We start from the raw sequence: 15967 nt of genomic DNA, 5'->3' as shown, positions 1-15967 counted from the left end.
TTCAAGGAAGAACTTCCTGAGAATAGACATTTAGGCTGAAATCTGAAGGCTGATGTGATGCCAGCCACATGAGGAGGGTAGGGGAGAGGCAGTGTTCCAGGACCTGAACATATATAATGGACACAGATGGGAGGACTCTCCACAGTGAGCTCCCCAAATCTAGTAAGTTTGGAGCATAGAGAGAAAGATGGACAGTAGCTAGAGAGGTGGGTTAGGGGTCAGAGAGGAGAGGAGCATAAGCCCTATTAAAGAGTTTGGACTTGTTGGCTACCATGTTGATCTTCTCTACAGATGAGCTGTTCTTTGGACCATATTCTATTCTTTGTATCCCGGAGCTCATCACAAAGACTAGCATGTGGTAAAAGAATATTTATTGAAGGAAGGAAGAAAGGAGAGAAGGAAGGAAGGAAGGAGAGAAAGAAGAAAGGAAGAAAGAAAGGAAAGGAGAAAAGGACAGGAATGAATTTAAGAATGGATGACTAAATATAAACATTGAAAAATACTTGAGGATGAGACACGGTGTTAACCATTTTTAAGAGTAGGATTGGTGGTCTCTAGGCCAAGGGTTCAGAATCTGGATTTTTAAATAAATCTTTGACCTGTTCTATAGCTTCAGGCAAATATCTTTGCTCTCAGGATCTATTTCCTCTTCTGCAAACTGAGATATTTCATGTATCATCTCTAGCTTGGAAATTCAATAATTCTATAAAAAGAGATTTCAAATGAGTGTGGAGGCAGATTTCTGTCATTCAGGGCACAATTGGTTGCAAATTGCAGTGTGATTCTTGTGGATGCCACATCATGAGGACAGAATCATGGGAAGAGTCTGTTTTCAGGAAGGTATAGGCCCACATACATAATCTAAACTTTCTGATTCATCTTTGACTGAATATTCATCCTACTTCTAACAATATAGTAGGAAGAGTTATTTTTCTTCAAATTTATATTCAGTAACGCCCTCAACATTTCTTAAATTACTAGTGTCAGTTGAGACAAGAACAAAACAAGAATGTTAAAAATACATTGTGTCTCTATGCCATTGCCACAAAAACTGAACAGCCAACTTGCCAGCAACGGCTTTCTTTTCAGGGAAGATAATTTGCATGTGGGGCTTCATTCAAGTACTTTGAAAATGTGTCCAAGGAAACGTAGCAATTGAAATGATTATCAGAAACTGGTTGTATTTCATCCTAAATCACTTATTTCCAAGACACTTTGGGGAAGCTAGAGGACAATCAGGGGAGACTACTCGGAACCTACTCTTCTCCTCAAACATACACAAAACTTTTGATTATTCCGTAGTTTGGTCTATGGCAACTTGATCTATTTCGCCATTTTGCTCCTCCAGTGATTGCAGGTAAAATTCACATTATTAGGCTTAGAACTGAGAAGAACCTTTGTGGGTGTCTACATGGAAGGCAATGTTGGTATTCAGTAGACATTGTAGCTGATACTTTGGAGAACAAGTTTGGAAGTCTGTGGAGCCAGTGGGCTTGAACATAATTTTTTTGAACTGGTTTTTCCACAAGGGAGATGCAAGAAAAGAGGCCAGATCAGTGTCACTACAGGTGCAGACAAATCTCAGTATCTTAGCATTTATGATATGGTTGAAATAGTGAGCTGCTGAGGCAAGAATGGAGAGGTTGAAGTCCAATGTCATCTGCAAGGTCTTGATTGAAGTTGCATGACCCTGGGGAGTTTACTCCATCTCTCTGGGCCTAATTGTCCTCTTCTGTATGATGAATGAGTCAGACCACAGGAAGCCCAGGAAGTCTCAGTTCTAAGATGCTCAAGTCTTATTTCCTACAAACTCAGAAAGACGAATTTATTTACATACAAAATTTTTACAGTAGCTTATTCTGCTTCTGAGGTAAAAATCTCAGAGAGTCAAGCTTATTCTAATAAAAAAATATTTACACCTTTTATTTAAGGAAAGACTGTCAATTTCAGTCAAAAGAGGTATAATAGCTTCTAGTTCATTAATTATCTTCTTACCTTGGGAGAAGTTTTGTTTACTTTCCCCAGTGAGTGTGCTTTTAATCCCAAAGCCCAAATGTGATGAATCAAACACTGTAATTACAAACATATTTGACTGTTTCCTTCACACACACACAATATGTATATATATGTATATATGTATAGTGTGTATATATATATATGTAATTATATTTACATATTTATATTTGGTTCACTATTTGAAATATATTTTTACTATTAAGAGCTTACAGTTAATTCATGGTTTAAGGAATAACGTTTTCAGGCACAAGCATGCACAACAATGTTATTAGTCTGTGACAAATGAAAGAGAGACACTGGTACAATCTGGAGTTTCTAGGAAATTTCCTCCAGGAGGTCAGCATTCCCTAGAGTAAACTTCCATCTGTCCACGTTAACACTTCACCAGAGACACAGTATCCAAGTCTGCTAGACTCAGCTCTAGAGGCTTCAACATATCATGACATGATTAGTAGCAATGAATTATTGTTCGGATTTTGTTTGTTTGCTAGTTTCTACGCTGTACTCCTGGTATGACCTTTTGCTTCACATTGTACTACTCCAGAGTAGGTGCCTCGATTCCTCTTCTATAAAATGAGAGGAAAATGGGATTCTGCTCACAAAAGAAAGAGGCTGTAAGGAAAACATTTCCAAAGTATTCTTAATTCTCAGGGGAAGGCAATACAAAATATAACTTGTAATTAAAAGAACTGAATTTCCACTGATGACCAGAAAAGTTGATGTGGCTTATAGTAAAATACATAAGGGCAATAACATGGAAGAAGTATTAATACAAGAGCGAAAAGAACCCATCTGTAGGAGAGAAAAAAGCAGGAGTCTTTTGTTTGTTTTCGAAGTTGTTCTGTTCATTTTCTTCAAAGAACTGAAGATCAAACATTGAATTATTACTCTCAGGAATTTTTACGTACTGACAAAATTTGTGTCCCTGTGGGACAGTGCTGTTCCGTGGCATTACTACAGGATGTGAGAGTCTCTGTCTTGGAGGCTGCCGAGCCTGGCAAGTAGCGACTATCAGCAGTTACCATCTGACAGTTATTCTGTGGCTTAAGAAAAAATGGCTTGTGGTCACAGTCCAATCGCTGCTGGACAGGTATCCACATCATAAGAAACCACCACTAAATGTGGCACCGAGACGAACTATTATTGGCAGCAAAGAGAGAAGGGCCTGAATCAGCGTTCAGACTTGAGAGCCAGGACCATCTAACCTGGTCACTCCAGGTCAGGGCTGAGGGAAGCAGGTTTGTGGGGTAAAATGGGAACAGGAAAGAGCTCATTGCCCGAGAGCCTTTGACGGTCTGCGGACAAAAAATCATTCTGATTTCCAGGCTTTCTTATCTGACACATTTCATGTGCTTAGTTTCATAAAGAAAAGGAAATCCCCTCTTCCTTTATAATGAATATGATTTTTAGCAGCCAATTTAAAACTAGGAGCAGACCCTACAGGCACTGTTACTATAGAGCAGTGTATCTAAGCACTCAGTGTTGTTTTCAGCACAGTCACTGCTGAGAGAGCTCACGTTTTTACAGAATAGCAAAGTGATGATGAAGAAAAGCAAAGAAATCTATGCCCAAAGTTCCCTCAGCCATGAAAGCGTGCCTCTCAGTGAGCTGGCAAGTTCATGGGCATTTCCTGCTGTACATCTCAAAGGCAACAGAAGACCTATGGTGGGTCTATCCAGAGAGCAGACTCCTCAGGACCTTTTTCTTTTTTCTTTTTCTTTTAACATCTTTATTGGAGTATAATTGCTTTACAATGGTGTGTTAACAACACACCATTTATAACAAAGTGAACCAGCTATACATGTACATATATCCCCATATCTCCTCCCTCTTGCATCTCCCTCCCACCCTCCCTATCTCACCCCTCTAGGTGGTCACAAAGCACCGAGCTGATCTCCCTGTGCTATGTGGCTGCTTCCCACTAGCTATCGATTTTACATTTGGTAGTGTGTATATGTCCATGCCACTCTCTTACTTAGGACCTTATTTTTTCTTAAACTTGATGTCCTCGTAGGCCCTGGTATCTACTGCAGAGAAGTATAAGTGACTTATTCTTCCAGTAGGGGCTCCCTTTGCTTCTTCCTCTTCTCTATATCTTGTTATTTTTAATCAACACACAGTTAAATACATCCCTGAATGGAGAGAGCATACTGATGGATCAAAGGTGTTCCAAGGGCATTGCCACCAATATGTCAACAGTGGAATTTATCTGGCCCAAGGGGCCCAACAGTCATTAAACAGGGGAGCAGTCTGGGGCACCAGTGAGTTCCCTGGCCTTATAGTTAACGTTGACCCCAGTAAGGTGGGTGCACCTCCTGCAGGTCAATAAATGAGGTAAATTTAATGGCAGCCTTTGAGGTGAACCAATGTTTCATTTCTTGGCCAAGGCTGAAAACCGTGGCTGGCCGTAGGGAGCAGAGGGTGACATGTAGGGGTGTGGAGAGGCAGGCAAAATGCTCGAAAAGAGCTTGGAAAACACTTAGAAACATGCTTGAGAAGTGAGGAGGCATTGGAAACCAAAGCAGATATTCCAAACCAAATCTCTGAGATGCAATTATATTTTTCTTTTTTTCTTTTTTTTTTTCTGGAGACAAGCTCTGGTTGAACTGTGTGGTACAACTGCTAACAGCCTTTTGCCAGAAGGAGTCAAGTAAACATGGCAAAAAATGTTTTTGTCCTTTAGGGAATATTGACTTTTCTCTTTCCTGTAACTGCTTTTTTTTTTTTAACCCTACCTGGAAACAGTCATAGTTGTTATAATCATATCCAACTAAATGCATGGAAATGAATTAGCCTTGAAAGGACTTAGCATTAGTACATGGTGGAGTCAACACAGAATAATTAAGGTTCGTGAGGGTTCTCCTTTTCCTTCACACTGTATTTGCCTAGTTTCTTTGGATAATTCTAACTTTGGGCATTTAAATTAAAGATGTACCAGCTTTTACACTAAATCAAAGACAATTTTTTTACTACCTTTCAATACAGTTTCAAAGTGAAAGGAACAGAATACAGTTGTAAACAAAAGCACTAGGACTGACATGTTGTAGGTGAATATAATCTAATTGCTAGATTAAAGGTAAATTATCATGATAGAGGGTAGAATTTAATTCCCAATGGCCCACGCTACTTAAAATATATTTACCTGTCTTTCCACAACAAAAAAATGATTTCCTTTACTTTTTCATCTTGCCTGACTTTTGACTCTCAGAGTTTTCCCTGTAAATGATTTTTAAACTGAAGGAAAGGTATGGGGAAAGCCTCAGTAAACTTCTAGTGCTTTGTTATAACCAAAATCTATATTTAGGAAACATCGGAGCATATATAATCTAATATTTCTGGTAATTTAAATTAGTCCTGTGCAAAGGGAACCCTTGGCCTTTACTAAACGCTTAAATACTTCCAATTTTATCTATTTTCTCACAGTAATGAAAGTAGAAGTCCTTGCCTTTTTAAATCCTTCGACTTGAAGCAGGCTAGGAGTTAACAGTGTTTATGCCAATAAAGCATCTGATTAATGCTACTTCTTTTAAAAATCAGCATGCCCCCTTAAGCCTCAAAAAAGCAGTGTGTTAAAGCTATAATGCAACAACGGTGGGTGGATTGCTTTTCCCCCTGGTGAACAGCAGACAGGGCTCTAACGGGGAAAGTTCCCACAGTTAGCATTCTTACCTTCAAGGGCCACGTGGGAAAGCGAGTGTAAAAGCTCTAGCCACCACCAGGGGGCGCCAAAGAACAGCAACTGTTTGCATAATAGGCTAAAGGGCACTACAGAAAGAGAAGAGAATTACCCCGAAGGGGAAGAAATTGGTAATTGGATCCACCTTGGGCCGTAGTGGAGCAGCTTCTTATGATTTGTGCAAAGATTCTTCAATCACTAAAGATAGATGGATCATTGAAATCATATGGCAAACCTTATTTTATAAAGGGGTCTACTGAGATCTAGAGATATTAAGGAACTTGTCCAAAGCTCCCACTGGGGGGCTGTGGCAGAACTGGGACCAATACTGGGATCAAAACTGAAGTCTCGGGCTTCCCTGGTGGCGCAGTGGTTGAGAGTCCGCCTGCCAATGCAGGGGACACGGGTTCGTGCCCCAGTCCGGGAAGATCCCACATGCCGGCGGAGCGGGTAGGCCCGTGAGCCATGGCCGCTGAGCCTGCGCGTCCGGAGCCTGTGCTCCGCAACTGGAGAGGCCACAACTGTGAGAGGCCCGCGTACGGCAAAAAAAAAAAAAAAAATTAAGTCTCTAGATTCTTCTTTCAGAATTTCTTCCGCTCCCCCAAGCTATCTCCTCACAGGAAAATGCCACAAGGGAAGTCCACACATTGCATTTGACCTGGTTCCATTGTTCTTTGTAACACTTTAGTGGATGGAAAATCATCTCCTTCCTGAACCTCCAGGTTTTAATGAAAAGATATTGAGAATTTTCCCTTCCTACCCGCTCCGTAGAGATTCTTATAGAAGGGAACAGAATTCACTCTGAGGACTTTGTGTTCTGTTTAGGGAAACCACATTCCTACTGGAGTGTATTCTAATTCTTTCCTCACTTTTTTATCTCTACTTTTCCAGTGAGGGCCAGCTGCAGAATCTTTCTTATTTCTATAATCAGGACCCTGCTGGCCTCTTGTCAAAACTAACAAAATCACTCATGCCAAAAAATACATTAGGAACTAATATTTAAAAGTATATTAAAATGTCTGTGTCATAATGCATGCTAAAAACCCATTTTCAACTGATACAGATCCAAACTCTTCAGATAAAACCTATGTTCTTGCTTCATGATAGAGCCTCTGCTTTCTCCATAAACAACCGATTTCAGGCCCATATCACGGATCTAGGTGAAAAGCCCACCTCATAACATCATTTAGAATTGGAATCATAACTGAAACCTTTTAGAGTTTCTATCGATTTTAACATGCCTGGTCCATAGGCGACTTCAGTGAGTCCACTTCTTCCTAGTTTGACAGCTGCTTTGCTATGGCCAGAGCCTGGACTAATGAGGTTACAGCTGTCAGCGTTAATCAACAGATCCAAATATGAAGTAAGAATTGGGTAGCTGGTTTCAGTTAATTTGTGCAAATGTACAGATTGGGTGGGCAATATTTACACTGGTGACTCAAAACAAACTTTTAGGAATTGAGCCAAGTATGATCTCACCAGTTTTCAGTTCTACTCTGGGGAGATAAGGCACAAATTACAGAAACAGGAGACGGAATACAAAACAGTTCAGAACTCTGAACTACCCATGAAAAGCCCATTTATCTCCAGCATATTTTCCTCTTAATCGAGGATCTAATTTAATTTCCAATACTTGAGTCTGGTCATTCCTGAACAAGTTCTCAAACCGTCCTGATGATTCAGCTTGGGATTCGTGCGTCTTTCACCCTTGCCATGGGGCTTTATGTAAGAGCTACCCCTCCCCCGATCTGCGCACTTATGAGCGCATCCAGAGAGAGTCCCTGATTGCTGCACATCCATTTTGTTATGAAAACATCATTCTATTAATATAAATACAGGCTGCATTTGCCAGGGCTAACTAGAACAGGTGCAGAGTCTTTAGATGCTTGCTGGTACTGAGAAATGAAAAGGGTGGACAAACAGTTTTCTGTGGTGGAACTGCTAGTGTCAATGTAACATTCATCTCTGTTGCATTCCTTGATGTTCATGGAAGGTAGCCCGGGAAACTCAATCCGACCAGCTTGTAGGGTGGAGAGGGAGGAAGGAGGAAGAGAAAGGTAGCGATGACACGGTCTCTAGGATTCTGTTTATGCAAATACTCTCCTCTTGATCTGGGGCTCACACGGGTTACGTATAGAGTGCCTTCTGTCAAATCTCCTGCTGCGAGTTACGGGATGCTGCCAACATAAATATTCTGCTGACGCTGAATTTAGAAAACAGCTTAAAGACTCCTGATGTTTCTGTGCTTCCTCTTTTTTTTTTTTTTTTTTAATGTCATCCATGTGACTGGCACTGTGTTGCTGGTGGTTTCAAATTCACTTTGTAGTTTTCCAGGCAAGAGAAAGTCATCGCTGAAAAAGGCACATCTGGGGTCCTGTCCCTGTCATTAGACTTATCTCAAGATTTCACTTGGTTTCGTGGCGTGAAAGCCTTAAATGCATATGCCATTTGTGGAATAGTCTTAATAAATAAGCAAGAAATTCTCTATGTGATAGTTGTGGATCTGAAGTGTGGGATTTTACGCTTTTGGGGATCCTATCCTCAGAAGTGAGTCCTAAAGGGTATGAGTGTGTCATACACACACACACACACACACACGCTCATATATAGTAGTTTGGGATTAATTGTTGACAACTCCGTCATGATAGTCTTTCCTACAGTGGTAGGCAGAATTCTAAGATGACTCCCAGGATTCCTGCTCCTCGGGGTACACAGCCTATAGAATCTCTTCTCCCTGAGTATGGCTAAGACCTGTGAATGTGATGGGATACATCCCTGAGATTATCTTGTGTTATATGGCAGAGGGGAAGGCACTTTAAAGATGTAATTAAGGTTCTTAATCAGTTGACTTTTAATTAATTAAAAGGGGGATTATTTCAGTGATCTGACCTAATGGAGTCCTTTAAAAGATGGACTGGGGCCTGCCCTGAGGTCAGAGATTCTCCGGCTGGCTTTCAAGGGATCAGCTACCATGTTGTGAGAGAGCCCATGCAAGGCCGAATGGCAAGAACTACTGGGACCCGCAGGAACTGAGACAGACCCTCAACTGCCATCCAGAAGGAAACAGGGACCTCAGTCCTACAGCAGCAAGGAACTGAATTCAGTCACAACCTTGTGAGCTTAGAAGAGGATCCTGAGCCCTAGATGGCATCACAGCCCTGACAGGCACCTTGATTTTGGCCTGGTGAGGCCTTGAGCAGAGAAACCAGTTGAGCTGTGAAATGCTAAATGAGTGTCACTTTAAGCAGCTAAGGTTATGGTAATTTGTTTCACAGTAATAGAAAACAAATAAACCCAAGTTCAGTACAAATTGCATCTCGGCTTTGAGTATCAACAGGACTGGCATTCTCAAGAAAGGGAAAAGTGTACCTGCACTGTGCATCCCACAAATTACCTGCTACAAAGAACATCCGGTTATAAATGGTGGCAGTGGTTGTTACATTCTTCTTTTTTTTTTTTTTAATTTTTATTTATTTATTTTTGGCTGTGTTGGGTCTTCGTTGATACGCGCAGGCTTTCTCTAGTTGCAGGTGAGCGGGGACTGCTCTTTGTTGCGGTGTGCGGGCTTCTCATTGCAGTGGATTCTCTTGTTGTGGAGCACAGGCTCTAGGCACTCGGGCTTCAGTAGTTGTGGCACAAGGGCTTCAGTAGTTGTGGCACGTGGGCTCTAGAGCACAGGCTCAGTAGTTTTGGTGCACGGGCTTAGTTGCTCCACGGCATGTGGGATCTTCCCAGACCAAGGATCGAACCTGTGTCCCCTGCATTGGCAGGCAGATTCTTATCCACTGTGCCACCAGGGAAGCCCTACATTCTTCTTATCAAACGTCTCATTTTCTTCTCTGCCTTAGGGTTAGTAGCTACTCTTTCATTTCTCAGAAGGGAGAGGAGTTTGAATTCTGATTGAATGCTTCAAAACACAACATCATAATCAAGATGCATCATAGTTTTGTTATGGTATTAAATAATTATTCATGAGGATTCCCAGCTTTTTCTCTGTGCTGCCTTCCAAGAACAGTCTGGCTTGTCTCTAATCTTTTGGCTTTATAATAAAGGACTAGAAGGAAAGGGGGAGGAAAGGATGGCAGGAGACACACACACCAGGGTTGGATATTTTGCTTGGGGGAATTTGTCATGGCAGGGACCTTCCTGACCATGAAACCAGGAATCCCATACCACTGGTTCAAGGAGCATCGTCTAGGGTGTAGTTGGGATTAATAAACAATTTTTAATTAACTGCATTAAACAAAGACATAGATGGCAGACGAAAAGGGAGATTTTAAAGAGGCATTTTCTGCTTGGCAAATCCCCTTCATGGTATTAAAAACTGAAATAAATGACTGAAAAATTTTTGAAATGACTTTTGTGAACTGTTCTTTGAACTCTGACACTACTCGAAGTCTGGATCATGGGGATGAGAGATTTGTAAACATAAATTGGGCACAAAATCTTGAGTGCTTATGACATGCCTGGCATTGGGCCCTTATGGTCACCATGATGTATAAGATGCAGGTCCTGCCTTAGTGCTTCTGGTGTCGTGGGAGTTCATACCAGGAGATCCACCTTCACCTGTTTTTGCTAAAAGTAGCAGGAGAAGGGCCAACTCGGACAAACCCACAGGCGTCAGCACAGGCTTCTCCAGCCACACTGTGGATAGGATGTGCAGTAGGCCTGCAACCTAGCCATGACCAACTGGTTCTCCCGAGCAGAAGTGAAACAGAAGAACCACCCAACTTTTTCTTTACTACAATGAATCGTTGATCTTCTCAGCCCTGATTTCATCCCACGATTTACAAATCCAATTTAATTACTACTATTCTGAATCACATACAGGAATGTAAAGCTTTAAGGAGAAAGGAGAAAGCATGGTTTATATCTGTAGTGATTTTTAAATAAATCACCAGCATACAAAGCTTGGGTAGTGACATATGAAAATGGAAAGCTGCTCATTCTTTTTAGAATAAATGTTAGCAAACCACAGCCTGTGGGCCAAACCCAGCCAGTCCCCTGCTTTTGTAAGTAAAGTTTTATTGGAACCAAGCCATGTTCATTTGGTAACATAGTGCTGACAGCTGTCTTTTTTTTTTAATTGAAGTACAGTTGATTTACAATGTTGTGTTAGTTTCAGGTGTACAGCACAGTGATTCAGTTATACAAATAATATATCTATGTGTCTATATATATCTATATCTATGTATCTATATATCTCTATGTCTATCTACTTTTTCAGCTTCTTTTCCCTTATAGGTTATTACAAGATATTGAGTACAGTTCTCTGTGCTATACAGTAGGTCACTGTTGGTTAACTATGTTATGCATAGTAGTACGTATATGTAAATCCCAAACTCCTAATTTATCCCTCCCCTGCTTCCCCTTTGGTAACCATAAGTTTGTTTTCTATGTCTGTGAGTCTATTTCTGTATTGTGAATAAGTTCATTTGTAACTTTTTTTTTTTTAGATTCCACACATAGGTGATATCAAATGCTATTTGTCTTTCTCTGTCTGGCTTACTTCACTTAGTATGGTAATCTCTAGGTCCATCCATGTTGCTGCAAATGGCATTACTTCATTCTTTTTTTATGGCTGAGTAATATTCATGCTATAATGGCAGAGGTGAGTAGCTAAGACACAGACCACCCAGCAAAGCCTGAAGTATTTCTACTAGTTCCTTTAGAGGAAAGTTTGCTGACCCTTTTGGAAAGACTTCCCTTATTTTTGTTGTCATGGAAAACCATAGGAAAAAATCTTTGTGGCAGGAGAGTATGGTCATTTAGGAAGATTTAGGGAAAGAAGACATTTATGTGGATCAATTTGTAAAATGTCTAGCTCTCAAAAAATATTAGCAGTAACTGTGCTTTCTTATAACCAGGCTAAGTACTTTGCAAGCATTACTCTATTGATTCCCATAATAGCTCTATCAGGTCCTGTTATTCCCATTTTACTGATAAAAAAAGTCGAAGCTGAGGTGGGACAAGGAACTGGTAAAAGACAGTTGCATCTAGGATTCAAGCCCATGTATCCATGTCTGTTTGATTCCAGAGCCTGTGATCTGATTATCACGCTACCATAAGGTAAGGTGATAACTACTGGTATCTCCTACACGGGCAATGAAAAGAGAAGAAAATCTTCCTAATTTAAGCCAAATGCATATTTTGGGATTAAAAATGAGTAATATAAAAAACAGTGAGGAGTAAAAGATTTATTTCACCCGCTAACATGCCCTTAACCATATAGCAGCTTTTCGGTATGTCTTGCCTGAAACTTCCTATTTTTATTTCCTGTTTTTGAGGAATAAGAGCCATTCATTGACGTAGCAAACATTTACTGAGTAGTTACTGTGTCAAGGCACCCCACAGCCATGGAAGACAGTCCTTTTCTCCAGATGGAATTATGTTTACTCACATAAACTTTTATTTTCACCCTCAGGACAAGGAGAAGATGGTGCTTGCCAAACTGACACATTTGTCAGGCAAAAATTTCCAGCTACAAAAAGGCGGATACCTTTTAGAGGCCACTCTAGTAAGATCCATGTGTCAAGGAGTGTCCCCCTTCATGTGTGTTAGTCTCCTCTGCCTAACCTAGGAGGTCAAGGGGAAACCCTCAGTAAATTGTCCTAGAATTGAATAGGGTTGGCTAGCCTGCAAATAAAACAAGACTTTTGTTACTAAGGTTTGGAAAGTCTCTGAAGGCCACTGAAAACCAGGGGTCATGGAATATCAATTGAAACTCATTTGTTTTTTTCACATTACAAGATTGCAGTTGCTCCCTGAAAATAGGTTTAGAGCAGGCATTCTCAACTGGGGGTAAGGTGGGTGGTTTTGCCTCTCAGGGGATGTTTGAAAAAGTCTGCAGACATTGTCGCAACCCCAGGGAGAGGGCTCCTGGCATCTCGTGTGTAGAGACCAGGGGTGTTGCTGCGATGCACAGGGCGGCTCTCAGCAAAGAATTATCCAACCCATGATGTTAATAGTGCAGAGGTTGGGAAACTGGGGCTTAGGGATTTTTTTAGCTTCTGAGGGCACTAGAACACTTCTCTTGCCTAGAGAGTCATGCAGGTAGGAGAAATCAAGCCCAGTTTGCTTGGGAAGAAGCTTATGTAACAGCAGAATGTAACCCATAATTGTGTTACTACCACTGACTTGTTTGTTGGCATAGAACAAATTTTGAAATCCATTTTATTTTTTTAATATCCTGGTACTTATTATTAGAATTTATGTCCCTGTCTTAGGCCTGCTGTAACAAAGTACTACAAACTGGGTAGCTGAAACAACAGAAGTGTGTTGTCTTTGAGCTTCTGGTGGTGTGCTTGTCATCTTTGGCTCCTCCCACACCATCCCGATCTCTGCCCTCACCTTCACATGGCATTTTCCCTGTGTGTGTGTGTGTGTGTGTGTGTGTGTGTGTGTGTGTGTGTGTCCACTTTCCCCTTTTTATAAGGACACTGGTCATACTGGATTAGAGCTCACCCTAATGACCTTATTTTAACTTGATGACTTCTGTAAAAGACTCTATCACCAAATAAGGTCACTTATTCTGAGGCACTGAGAGTTAGGCACTGAGAGTTAGGACTGAGAGTTAGGACGCCAATCTCTTTTTTTTTTTTTTCGGTGGAGAGACCAATTCAACCTGTATAGCACCATAGGGCAATCCTATTTTAGAAATAGCCAGTTCAGTAGTTATGCATTTCCACAATTTACTGAGTGTCCGATTTACTGCTTTTCCTTTCGAAGAGACTGAGTAGGAGAGATTTAAATGAACGTTCCACGGCCAAATGGTAAAATTGATATGAAAACGAAGCAGCGTTCAGTTCATTCATGGCACATTTCTCTTCCACAATAAGTGATTTTAAAACTCCTTGTAAATATTCAGCAATGTCTAGCATACAAGCAATAAAGAAGAGGTTTGCTTGCAGAAAAGCTGCATTTCTCCTGAAACTGAATCTGAGCAATTTCATTTGGGCTTAAAGAGAGACAGAGTTGGGCAGACTTGCTCCGGTTATCGCCTACTTTCCTAAACGGTCTCCCCTCAGCTTGTGGTCCCCTTTGGTGGTCAGCGGGAGGCTTCAACAAAAGAGCCCAATGTGCTGGCCGCAATTCTGCCACCCCGAAGTGACCAGCCCAAATTACCTGTGACCTTTCCCAGGAGTGTGTGCAGAAAAGCTTTCTGGAAAGAAGGAGCGATAAAGAAGCTTGGACTTCATTCTTTCATGGGTTTGCTCATAGGAATGTTTATGGGCGATACACTAAGAATAAACCCAGTTACTGAAGAGGGAGCTGGGAAGTTGACAAGCATGGCTAAACCCAGCAGAGAAATTTGATGAGGAAATTAGATGCTGTGTCGATGGTGTGTAGTGATTAGTCTTCTGAAAGCCAGGATTATTATATAAGTAAGTGGGGGAAGGGCAGCTTATTGTGTCCAACAGATCCTGTTTATACAGATATTCTTCCAGCTAATTAGACCCATCAGGCTGCATTTGTATATAAGTTTCTCACGAACCCTTTTCCATGGTGTACTTTAATGAGATGAAACACCAAAACAGCAGCATGTTCCCCTGAAAAGTAGATCTCAGCAAAAGGAATTAGGATTAATAAAAATGTTCAGCTAAAATCTGTTCCTGTAATAGGGTAATCCAATGCATTTTAAACTTTATGTATTCATTATTAATTAAGCCAATGCATTTTAAACTTTGTATATTCATTATTAATTAAGGCAATGCATTTTACACTTTATATATTCATTAATATTTGGATTTGAGTGTACCTATGGCAATGAAAAATCCTGGTCCTACAAACATATAACACAGAGGAAAAGAGACGCATTAAAACCCTCCCCAAATGAGCCTTTAAAAATCTTATTCAGTGACTTCTATCCCAAGCAGCACAAACAGCTCATCTCTGCAACCTCCAATCCTCATATAATTGTTCATTCTGAAAGGCTTTTCTAATTTTGCTTTTATTCAATTGATCTAATGAGATAATAGATAATGGGCTTACCTAGTACAGTACCTGGCACATAATAAGTGCTCAATAAAGTAGATTATCTTCTCCTCATTTTAATTCCTGTCTTCACCCCAGCTCCCGCTCCCATGGTGACACTTGGTAAGCAAAGGTACCATGTGTTGGCAAGAAATGGTGTAAAAATTCGCATCTGGGCTGTGCACACCGTGTGACTGTGCCGGTGCTTTGCTCAGCACCCTCTGCACCGTCACATGCAGCCAGACCAGCTGCAGATTAAATGGCTTGTTTAAACTGCTGTAAACAAATTTTATATGTGGATTTCTTTGACAGCCATTATGACCCTTTTGTGGGAAAAACTCAACCTTAGCAAAGTAAAAATTCAAGTGAGTGCAAGTGCGGTCCATGTTTCCGATCGTACAGACCAATTTTTCTGTCCCAGGTTTTGAGATGCAGGGAGAAAGCATTTTCCTGCCTGATTTCAAGCATGCAACTAGCAAAACTATTTCTTGGGGTGTCTCCTCAAACAATTTAATCCTTGAGTTTTTTAAATTATGCACTTCATATGGCCTGTAGTCATTGCTTTAAACGAACTACAGCTGGCCCTCCGTATCTGTGGGTTCCTCAATTCGTGGATTCCGCCAATGAATCAAATATTTGGAAAAAAATTCCAGAAAGTTCCAAAAAGGAAAACCTAAATTTGCCGCTTTCCAGGCAATTGTTTACATGGCATTTACATTGTATTTGCAATTATTTACTTAGCATTTACATTGTATTAGGTATTATAAGTAATCTACAGATGATTTAGATTATACTAGAGGAGATGCATAGGTTTATGCAAATACAATGTCATTTTATACAAGGGATTTGAGCACCTGTGGATTTTGGTAGATGTGGGTGTCCTGGAAACAGGGGACAACTGTATTTGTTTTTGCACGTTATTTTTTTTTAAACGATATACCCACCAGGTTACCCAAAAGAGAAGGAATGTAGACTAGTAATGAATTAATTTTCTGGAGCTTAATTAGCTAATAAGGACAATTATACCCAGAGACTTCCCCAATCTCTCTGTGTTGAAATTGCATACAATTGGCTTAGAGACCATCACTGGGTGACAGATGTCATCACCATCACAAATAGATTTTTCTCTTCTTTCCTAAATACAATCCAATATTTTGTATATACAGTGAGAAATGAGGCACCCCCCGCCAAAAAAAAAACCCACAGGAGTTTCTTACTAAGGCTGATGTGTTATTTAAATGAAGTTAGCTTGTTTAATGTGCAGTATACTTGATGTATGTTCTACAGATCTTATGAATGCAT

Source organism: Pseudorca crassidens, chromosome 13, assembly GCF_039906515.1.
Source record: "Pseudorca crassidens isolate mPseCra1 chromosome 13, mPseCra1.hap1, whole genome shotgun sequence".
Lineage (NCBI taxonomy): Eukaryota > Metazoa > Chordata > Mammalia > Artiodactyla > Delphinidae > Pseudorca > Pseudorca crassidens.
This window is presented reverse-complemented; position numbering follows the sequence as displayed.